Below are 10,639 nucleotides of genomic sequence, written 5' to 3'. Positions count from 1 at the left end.
TCTCCCCCATGACTTAATTTTCCTCCTTATCTGGCTTAGATTTTAGAGTTTGTCATTATAGTTCCTCCTTTCAAATCTCCTCAATTCTCTTGCCCATCCTTCTGGCCATAACTGACATAATAAGAACCCAACTTTGAATAAAACCAACTATCTGTCTTCTCAGCAGCTTGACCCAAGAGACTGAATGTGTTGAAGAAATCACACCACTGGGCAACCTGAAGCCATCATGAATCGATGATCACCTACCTCCAAAAGAAAATCTTACTACATTTAAATTCATCCCACACGTTCCACACTCTATACATTTGCCTCTGTTTTCAAACCTCTAATGTCCCCTTCACCCCCTCACTCTCAGCATACAGTTCACAGAGAGACAGAAAGCATCAGATTGGGAATGTCCTCCACTTCTCGCCACCAGATCTTCTAATCTGCCAGTAGTCGCGCTGGACTTACCAACTCCTCCCATCCTCATGACTAAGCCTATATGTCTCTGTACTGAGATCTCCCAAGTCTCCCAACCGCAATTAGACTAGGTTTCCTAGCTTACACACACCTAGTACTACCCAGTACTTCCCCAATATGGCACTTATTATCATAATTATACATATTTGTATAGTTCTTGCTTATTGTCTCTTTATTCCATTTATGCACTGACAACACATATGTGTTGCATGTTTACCATTATTTTAGTTGCTGAGGAAGCAGTAATGAACAAAACAAAGTCTCCAGTCTCACGATGTTTACCAATCTGTGAGCTCCAAGAGGGCAAGTACTGTGCTTGTCTTTCTCATCTATATTTTCCCAGTACCCAGTTCAGGGTCTGGCATCTCCTGGGAGCCCCATAAATAGTTTTTGAATCAAGGGCTTTGCAGGAAGCTGAGAGGTTAGATGAGCAGATAGTGAGCCCACGCTATAACTCTAGGGAGCACTAACATTTAAGGATAGGAACAAGAAACAATACTCTACCAATGATAGTAAAAAGGAACAGTCAGAAAGATAGAAGAACTAGTAATATGCAATGTCCAGAAGCCAAGGGGGAAACGAGTTTATGAAAGAAGGAGTCTATTGCAGCAAAAGCAACAGCTATCTCCAGTAGTATAAAACTGGGCTTGTCATAAGGAGAACATTTATTACCTTTACCAAAGAAAAGTGATGGCAGCCAAAGGCAAATTGTAGTCAGGTAGGGAGTGCCTGGGAGTTCAAGAGGTAGACTCAACCTCTTAAACTCCCAGTTCAACTCCCACAGCATGGTGGTGCACACCTGTAATCCCAGCACGTTGGGAGGCTGCGGTGGCCAGATTACTTGAGCCCAGGAGTTTGAGACCAACCTGGGCAACATGGCGAAACCTTGTGTCTACAAAAAATACAAAAATTAGCTGGGCATGATGGCATGCACCTGTAGTCCCAGCTATTCAGGAGGCTGAGGTAGGGGGACTGCTTGAGCTCAAGAGGCGGAGGTTGCAATGAGCTGAGATTGCACCACTGCACTCCAGCCTGGGTGACAGAGCGAGACTGTATCTCTAAATAAATACATAAATAAACAAACAGGTATGAAACAAGAACTCTTTCAAGAAGCTCATCTGGTTGTTCAGGGTTACTTTGGGAAGAGTATCTCACTCAGACTCATAGGATCATAGGGCTGGAAGAAGTTGGTCAGCAAACAATGAGAAACTACTACATACTAGACATTAATCTCATACATAACGTAGATAGAACCCCTGCCTATTCGTGGGGGAGAGACAGAAAATAAATACGTAAGTAAAAAAGATAATTTTAGACACCCATAAGTGCTGTGAAGAAGATAAAATAGGAATAATAAGTTAGAGGGTAACTGGCAGGTCTGCATTAGCTCAGAGGGTCAGCGAAGGCCTCCATGACAGGGTGGCATGTGAGGTAAAACTGGAACAAGACAAAGGAAGCAGACAGTCAGACAGAGGAAAAGCAAAGGTAAAGGTCCCAAGGTAGGAATGCATTCAGCATGTTTGAGAAACAGCAGGAAGACTACCATGGCCGAGGTGCAGCAAGTGAAGGGAATGAGGTCAGAGAGGAGGGCAGGGGCCACTCCTTGTAGAACCCCCAAGACTGTGATTAGATGTTTGGATTTTGTTCTAATTGAAATAGAAAGATGACTTCAGCTGCTCTGTGGAGGAGGGACCATAGGGACAAAAGCAGAATCAGGGACACCATTGAGGAGGTGGTGGTTGTATCCAGGCAAGAAAGCTGTGACAAAGTTGTTGGAAGTGCTCATATTCTTGACATATTTTGTAGGTTTAATCACCAAGGTTGATAGATTAGATGGAGTTGGGGGCAAAAGAAAAAGATAGGAATCAAGAAATGATTTCTATTCAATATTGTATTGGAAATCCTAGCCAATGCAATTAGGCAAGAAAAAGAAATAAAAAGCACACAGTTAGAAACAAAGAAATATATCTGTCTCTACCTGTGGATGACATGATGGTCTACATAGAAAATCATGCAAATTGTAGATTGTCTACAAATAATCTTTACAAAAGTTATTAAAACAGATAAGATTAGCAAGGTCATAGTATACAGAGTCATATACAAAAATTAAATGGCACAATCAGTTAGCATGCGGTACTCATACAAAGTCATATATAAAAATCAATTCTTGTTCTAGATGTGAGCAATGAACAATTGGAAATTAGAAACTTAAAGGTATCACTTATAATAATACCAAAAAATTTAAAATGTTATTATAACTCTAGCAAAATATTTATGTAAAAATCTACCAAAACTGATTAAATAATTCAAATATAACTGAAAGAAATTGAGAGATATATTGTTTACATGAATTGGAAGAATACTTTTAAGATGTCAATCCTCCCCAAACTGATCTATTGATTCAGTTCAGTACCTATCAAAACCCCAGAAGAAACTTTTGTAGAAATCAACAAGCAGATTCTAAACTTTGTATGGAAAAACAAACAAATTATAGTACCCAAAAGAGCTTTGAAAAAGAAGAACAAAGTCAGAGAAATCACACTATCTGATGTTAAGACTTACTACAAAGCAAGAGTAATCAAGATGTGGTGTTGGCAAAAAGATAGAGAGATCAATACAATAGAATAGTGTCCAGCAATAGACTCCTATATACATGGTTAATTGATTTTTGACAAAGGTGAGAAGGCAATTCAATGACAAAAGAACAGTCTTTTAAACAATAGTTCTGGAACAATTGTACATAAATATGCAAAAAATAGAAAAGAGAATTTAAAAATAAAATTGGGCCGGGCGCGGTGGCTCAAGCCTGTAATCCCAGCACTTTGGGAGGCCAAGACGGGCGGATCACGAGGTCAGGAGATTGAGACCATCCTGGCTAACACAGTGAAACCCCGTCTCTACTTAAAAAAAATACAAAAAACTAGCCGGGCGAGGTGGCGGACGCCTGTAGTCCCAGCTACTCGGGAGGCTGAGGCAGGAGAATGGCGTAAACCCGGGAGGCAGAGCTTACAGTGAGCTGAGATCCGGCCACTGCGCTCTAGCCTGGGCGACAGAGCGAGACTCCGTCTCAAAAAAAATAAATAAAAAATAAAAAATAAAAAATAAAAATAAATAAAAATAAAAATAAAATTGACCCACACCATGTACCATATATAAAAAGTAACACAAAATGGCCAGGCACAGTGACTCATGCCTGTCATCCCAGCACTTTGGGGGGCCAAGGTGGGTGAATCACCTGAGGTCAGGAGTTCGAGACCAGCCTGACCAACATGGAGAAACGCCAGTCTCTACTAAAAATACAAAATCAGCTGGGTATGATGGCACATGCCTGTAATCCCAGCTACTCAGGAGGCTGAGGCAGGAGAATCACTTGAACCCAGGAGGTGGAGGTTGTGGTGAGCCGAGATGGTGCCATTGCACTCCAGCATGGGTAACAAGAGTGAAACTTTATCCAGAAAAAAAAAAAAATTAACACAAAATGGATCATAGGCCTCATAAAACTTTTAGAAAATAAGAAGGGTGGTGGAGCTTTGGACTAGGAAAAGATTTCATAGATATGATACTAAAAATATGACCCATAAAAGAAAAAATTGATAACTGAACTTCAATAAAATTTGAAAGACACTGCTAAGAATGAAAAGGTAAACCATAGATGGAGGGGAAAATATTTGCAAAGCAGACATCTGATAAAGAATATGTAAAGAATTCTTAAAACTCAGTAATAAAAAAAGAAAACAATCCGACTTAAAAATGGGTAAAAGTTTTGAACAGACGCTTCTCCAAATAATACATAGATGCCAAAAACAACAACAGCAACATATAAAAAGATGTTCAACATTATTAATCATTAGGGAAATGTAAATTAAAACCACAAGGAAATACTATCACACACCCATTGGAATGGCTAAAAAGTTTTTTAAAATAGGCAGTACCAAGTGCTGACAAGAATACAGAGCAACTGGAATTCACATACATTGCTGATGGAATGCAAAATGGCATAGTTTGGAAAACAGTTTGGGGCTTTCTTATAAATTTAAACATCATTTTCCTTATGAAGAGCAATCTCACTCAGGAAAAATGAAAACACGTTCACTCAAAAACATCTCTACACAAATGTTTATAGCAGCTTTGGTCGTAGCTGCCAAAAAATGGAAACAATTCAGGTGTCCTTCAGTGAGTGAATGGATAAACGATGGTACATCCATAAGATGGGATACTATTTAGCAATAAAAAATAAACCTACTGCTGATACATGTAATCCCCAAGGGTGAATCTCCAGTGCATTAACCCCAGTGAAAGAAGCCAGATTCAAGAGGCTACATATTGTTTTTATTCAATTTAAATTACATTCTGGAGAAGGCAAAACTGTAAGGGAAAAAACAGATCAGTAGCTACTGAGGGTCTGGGGATAAGGGAAGTGAGTGACTATAAAGAGGCTCAAGGGAAGTGGGGGAGATGCTGGAAATGTTCTGCCTCTTGTCTATAGTGGTGGCCACATCAATACATACGGGATATGTATGAGACAGATACAATTCACCCAGCTGTATCCCTTGGGTAAACTAAGCCAATAAACCTGACTTTTAAGAGATATTTCTAGGTTTCTAGATCATCTCAACCAAGTTCAAACATCCAACAGAAGTTAGTTTTATGAAGCATGGAGGAAGGAAAGGAGATGTGTACATACATGGGAGAATCGACAGGTGAGTCAACTAGGTCTGACTAGCTAACCAGCTGGCTGGACAGACAGTTGGACCATCATCAGAGTGGAGATATAGACTGGGCTGGACATGGCAGGAGGCTGCAGGGAACAAGCAGGCAGAGCAACAGCAAAAGCACTCACTGGTCTCAGGGCTATAGTATCCCCAGGTGTGCGACCTGGACAAATTCCTTATTTTCTCTCTTGTAAATGGAATAAGAATCATCCCCTATCAGCTAACCACATTTATCCATTTAGCAAACATTCACTTGGCACCAGCTCTGTGCCAGGTATCCTTCTAAGTGCTTCACCTATGTGATCCACACAACAACACATCCATATTCCTGTTTTACAGAGGAGAAAATAGATGTACAAACAGGGTGAGTGACTAGCTCAAGGTCACCCAGAGAGTGAGTTGTGGAACTAGGACTGGGGCCAAACAGTATGACTCTAGAGCCTGAGCTCTCAATCCCACACCATAGCCCCAGCCCAATGCAGGGGTCATCATACCCATCAATATCAGGTTGGACCAGATGAAATTGCTGATATGTGATCACTTCTGACTTACAAAAATGGCATTTTTATCTGGTTCCGCCTAATAATAATACTATTAGTAAGCACTGTTTATTGAGTACTTCCTGTGGCCAACATTGTTTCTAGCACTTTGCATACATTATCTTATTTAATGTTCCCCAAAACATTCTGAGATAGGCATTAGCATTCCCATCTTATAGATGGGAGGGCACTGAGCCTCAGAGAAGCAAGCATCCTGGACACATTCAAACAGCAATTGGCAGAAGTAAGACTGAATTCCATCCATGACTTCACAGCCTGGAGCACCTCTGTTCCCTGATGGGGAAAAGCCAGGTGCTGAGTCTTGACCCTTCCATTAAGCCCATTTCACTTCCTGGAAGCCCTGGAAACCACCCTTAGTCCTTCCAACTTTCCTCCACCACATCTCATTCCCCATAGCGCTCAGCAGATAAAGGAGAGAGACCAGCTGGCAGGGAGATGCTGTTGGGCTCCTCCTTTTCACAAATTTAGGAGTTTCTAAACTCTTTGGCACCACTAATATTTCGGGGCCTGCTCAGGTCATTTGTCTCCTTCCTTCCCACCGCTTCCTCCAGGGCTCCATAACCCCTTGCAAGGCTAGACTCCTGTGCCATCCAGGTTATGAAAGGTTTAAACATCTGGGCAGCCCTGCTTCAGCCACTGCGGTCCCAAGCCCTGGCCCAGTCCATAGCCCCTGGCTGGCCCCCAGCCCAGCTTTGAATGATGACAAGGAAGGCAGCCTTGGTGACTGCCAGCTTCTGTCCCTCTGTTGGTGCATTGCTGGGGCTTCAGTGACTCAGACCTCCCACATCCAAAGTTGACCTCTGCTCCTGGCCTCTCCGGGCCTGAGCCCAGGCCCAGCTGAGCTCCTGCCCTAGATCAGAGCTGAAGGAAATGGTTGTTGCTGCTATGGCAACGAGGCTTTGTACTGTCTGTCCAGACAAAGAGGGTTTTCTTGTCCCTCTTTGGGTCCCAGGGTGGGGGAGCAGCTGCTGTTGGGCAGAGGCCAGGAGGATGCTCTGTGGTAGCTGACAAACCCTGTGCCCAGCATTCTGAAAGCATCAACAGCTAAGAAAAGCCCACTCCATCCTAGCCACTTTGGATGCTCAGGAGCCAGGAAAGACACATTTCCAGTCCTCTACTCTGTCCTATGGCAGATCTCTGAGTAGCATTTTCCATCCAGGACAGAGGGATGCCCCCCTTTCCTAAGGTAGATACATAAAAAAGAATGCGGAGGCTATAGAATGTGGCCTCTTTCCCCAGTTCAGAGAATCAAACATGTGTTTGCTTGAAAGTATCCCAGCCCCTTCCACTCACTATTCAGATAGACACCCTGAGACAGGCAGGAGATCTAGGTCACATAGCGGATTTTCATCAGACTAGACCTGGCAACCAATTCTCCCAGCTCTCAGGGCAGCCCCCAGCCCCAGCTCCTCACCACCTCCTGCTGATACGGTTTGGCTGTGGCCCCACCCAAATCTCACCTTGAATTCCCATGTGTTGTGGGAGGGACCCAGTGGGAGGTAATTGAATCATGGGAGCAAGTCCTTCCTCTGCTATTCTCATGATAGTGAATAAGTCTCACGAGATGTGATGGTTTTAAAAAGAGGAGTCCCCCTGCACAAGTTCTCTCTTTGCCTGCTGCCATCCACGTAAGACATGATTTACTCCTCCTTCCTTGCCTTCCGCCATGATTGTGAGGCCTCCCCAGCGACATGGAACTGTAAGTCCAATTAAATCTCTTTCTTTTGTAAACTGCCCAGTCTCAGGTATGTCTTTATCAGCAGCGTGAAAACAGACTAATACACCTGCTATGCACAGAAGCCTGTGATTCAGGCTTACATGCCCCTTCCTTTAACTGTAACAGCAGCCAGGTGGCTCCTGGACTCCCATCCTGACACCAAGGGTCCCTGAGAGGCACACAGTCTGGATTTGTAGCTGGATGATGCTTGGCTGAGCTTTGGAAGATCATCGGAGTTAGGTAGTAGTGATCCCCAGAGCAGGATAGCCAAGAAGTTCTTAGGTCCAAAACAGTCACTGAGGCAGAAGCATCAAAGATATGAGTCAAACTTAGAACGGAGGACGGATGGAGGGATAAGATCCACAGATGGAGTACAAGAGCAGCAGGCTTGGCAGAACCAATTCTCCTGGCTCTCAGGGCAGCCCCCAGCCCAAGCTGTCAATCTGTACTGTTTGGCAGCCAGTAAATAACAGAATGTGACAATTAACATATGTTGAATATATGAATGAATGAATGAATGAATGAATGAATGAATGAATGAGGAAACTGTGAGGTGGGGGGTGCTTAGCTTCTAACTCTTGGCACCAGCAGCAGGCCAAGAGCATCGGGCCTGAGGAGGCTCCTGCCCTGCTCCAGGCCTCACCTGGTGGCACCAGCCACCCCCAGCCACTGATGGGTGATGCTGCTTCCACTGAGCCCCAGTGGAGAGCACTCTGCAGGGAACGCGTGTAAGTGTCTAATTTCAAATGCATGGTCAGGAATTGATCCTCTTCTATGATGTTTCTCTGTTGTTTTTAAGCAAATTGCACAGTCAGAAGTTTCCCCAAGCTCTCCTGAAAAGAGCAGACCGCTGTGAAGCAGGAGAACGTGGCTTCTGCAGAATCTTGTGTGTGCCTCATTGCGGCAGCACTTCCACTCCCTTGCTCCAGGACTTTGGACGATCCTCTGTACTTCTTTTTGCCATCTGTTAACTGCAGGGGTTAGCCAGGAGATCTCTTCACTTTCTCCCAACTCGGAAATTCCATGGGACCAGGATTCCAGCTGCTTTATTTGTCTTAAAATCTAAATGATTTGGGATTGGGGATCCTTAAATTGTTAGTATCAACTAAGCTTTGGGGGTTATAGGTAGATATGATTGATAGATAAAGGGTGGGGAGGGGATTCTCCATGCCTTTTCCCTTAGAGTCAACAGCCCACTGGATCTGAGATCATATCCTGACTCCACCACTCGGAATGACCTTAGGCAACTTATTTTTTGAACCTCTCTGTGCCTCAGTTTCCTCATCTTATAGAATGATGCTAATAAAAGTAGCTGTGCCACTGGGAGGTTGTGTTTTCAAAGTAATAAAGTGTATAAAGTTCCCAGCACAGAGCACGAGGGTGCCCCCTTTTCCTAAGGTAGATACATGAAAAAGGATGTAGAGGCTACAGAATACAGCCGCTTTCTCCAATCCAGGGAATCAACAATGTGTTCGTGGCCGGGCGCGGTGGCTCAAGCCTGTAATCCCAGCACTTTGGGAGGCCGAGACGGGCGGATCACGAGGTCAGGAGATCGAGACCATCCTGACTAACACAGTGAAACCCCGTCTCTACTAAAAATACAAAAAAAAAAAAAAAACTAGCCGGGCGAGGTGGCGGACGCCTGTAGTCCCAGCTACTCGGGAGGCTGAGGCGGGAGAATGGCGCAAACCCGGGAGGCAGAGCTTGCAGTGAGCTGAGATCCGGCCACTGCACTCCAGTCCGGGCGACAGAGCGAGACTTCGCCTCAAAAAAAAAAAAAAAAAAAAAACAATGTGTTCGCCTGAGAGTATCCCAGCCCCTTCCATTCAACAGTCAGATAGACACCCTGAGACAGGCAGGAATTCTCCTAGGTCACACAACCATCTTTCATCAGGTTAGAACTGGCAACAAATTCTCTCGGCTCTCAGGGCAGCCCCCAGCCCAAGCTATCTATCTGTACTGTTTGGCAAACAGTAAATAACAGAATGTGACAATTAACATATGTTGAATATATGAATGAATGAATGAATGAATGAAGAAACTGCAAGATGGGGGGTGCTTTGCTTCTAACTCCCTGCACCTGCAGCTTGCCTCGGGTGTGATTCAGGGCCATAACTTCCACTCCAGACTCCCCTGCACGATCAGACTAAAGCTCCTCTCTGTGGATTTTGTCTGAAATCCCACTCTCAGTGGCTTTCTCTTCTTCCTTGCTCTGTCTGTCTTTTCCTTACTGGCTTCCCCGGGAGCACTCTGTCTCAGGGCCTGCTTTGGGATACCCTGACTTAAGACTTGTCTCGGCCAGGGGGATTGCCCATGCCTGTAACCCCAGCACTTTGGGAGGCCAAGGTGGGAGGATCATGAGGTCAGGAGTTCAAGACTAGCCTGACCAACATGGTGAAACCTTATCTCTACTAAAAATACAAAAATTGGCCGGGCGCGGTGGCTCAAGCCTGTAATCCCAGCACTTTGGGAGGCCGAGACGGGCGGATCATGAGGTCAGGAGATCGAGACCATCCTGGCTAACATGGTGAAACCCCGTCTCTACTAAAAATACAAAAAAAAAAACTAGCCGGGCGAGCTGGCGGGCGCCTGTAGTCCCAGCTACTCGGGAGGCTGAGGCAGGAGAATGGCGGGAACCCGGGAGGCAGAGCTTGCAGTGAGCTGAAATCTGGCCACTGCACTCCAGCCCGGGCGACAGAGCGAGACTCCATCTCAAAAAAAAAAAAAAAAAATACAAAAATTAGACTGGCGTGGTGGCACACATCTGTAATCCCAGCTGCTCAGAAGGCTGAGGTAGGAGAATCACTTGAACCCGGGAGGCAGAGGTTGCAGTGAGCTGATGGCGCCACTGCAGACTGGGTGACAGAGCGAGACTCCATCTCAAAAAAAAAAAAGAAAAAAAAGACTGTCTCAAGGAACTTAGTTGGGAAGGGCATCCTAATGCTATGGCAGAGCAGGGAGAGAGTAGCGCGGAAGCCAGCCCTGGGAAGGAGGAAGACGTTGGTGCGTGGGTAGAATGTGTGGGGTTGAAGTTACTGAAGTCCAAGTAGAAAAATGTAAGCCCTATCCTCTGGCAGCTGTTCATCATCCCATGGGTGAGCCACACCCAGTGACCTTAAGGGCAGTCACATTACCCAAGCTCAGCCAATCATGTTCTCTCTCTTGAGAATTGGGACCCGGAGGTAAAG

The sequence above is a fragment of the Rhinopithecus roxellana genome, chromosome 12 (assembly GCF_007565055.1).
Source record: "Rhinopithecus roxellana isolate Shanxi Qingling chromosome 12, ASM756505v1, whole genome shotgun sequence".
Classification (NCBI taxonomy): Eukaryota; Metazoa; Chordata; class Mammalia; order Primates; family Cercopithecidae; genus Rhinopithecus; species Rhinopithecus roxellana.
The sequence above is the reverse complement of the archived record's forward strand: the minus strand, read 5'-3'. Positions refer to the sequence as shown.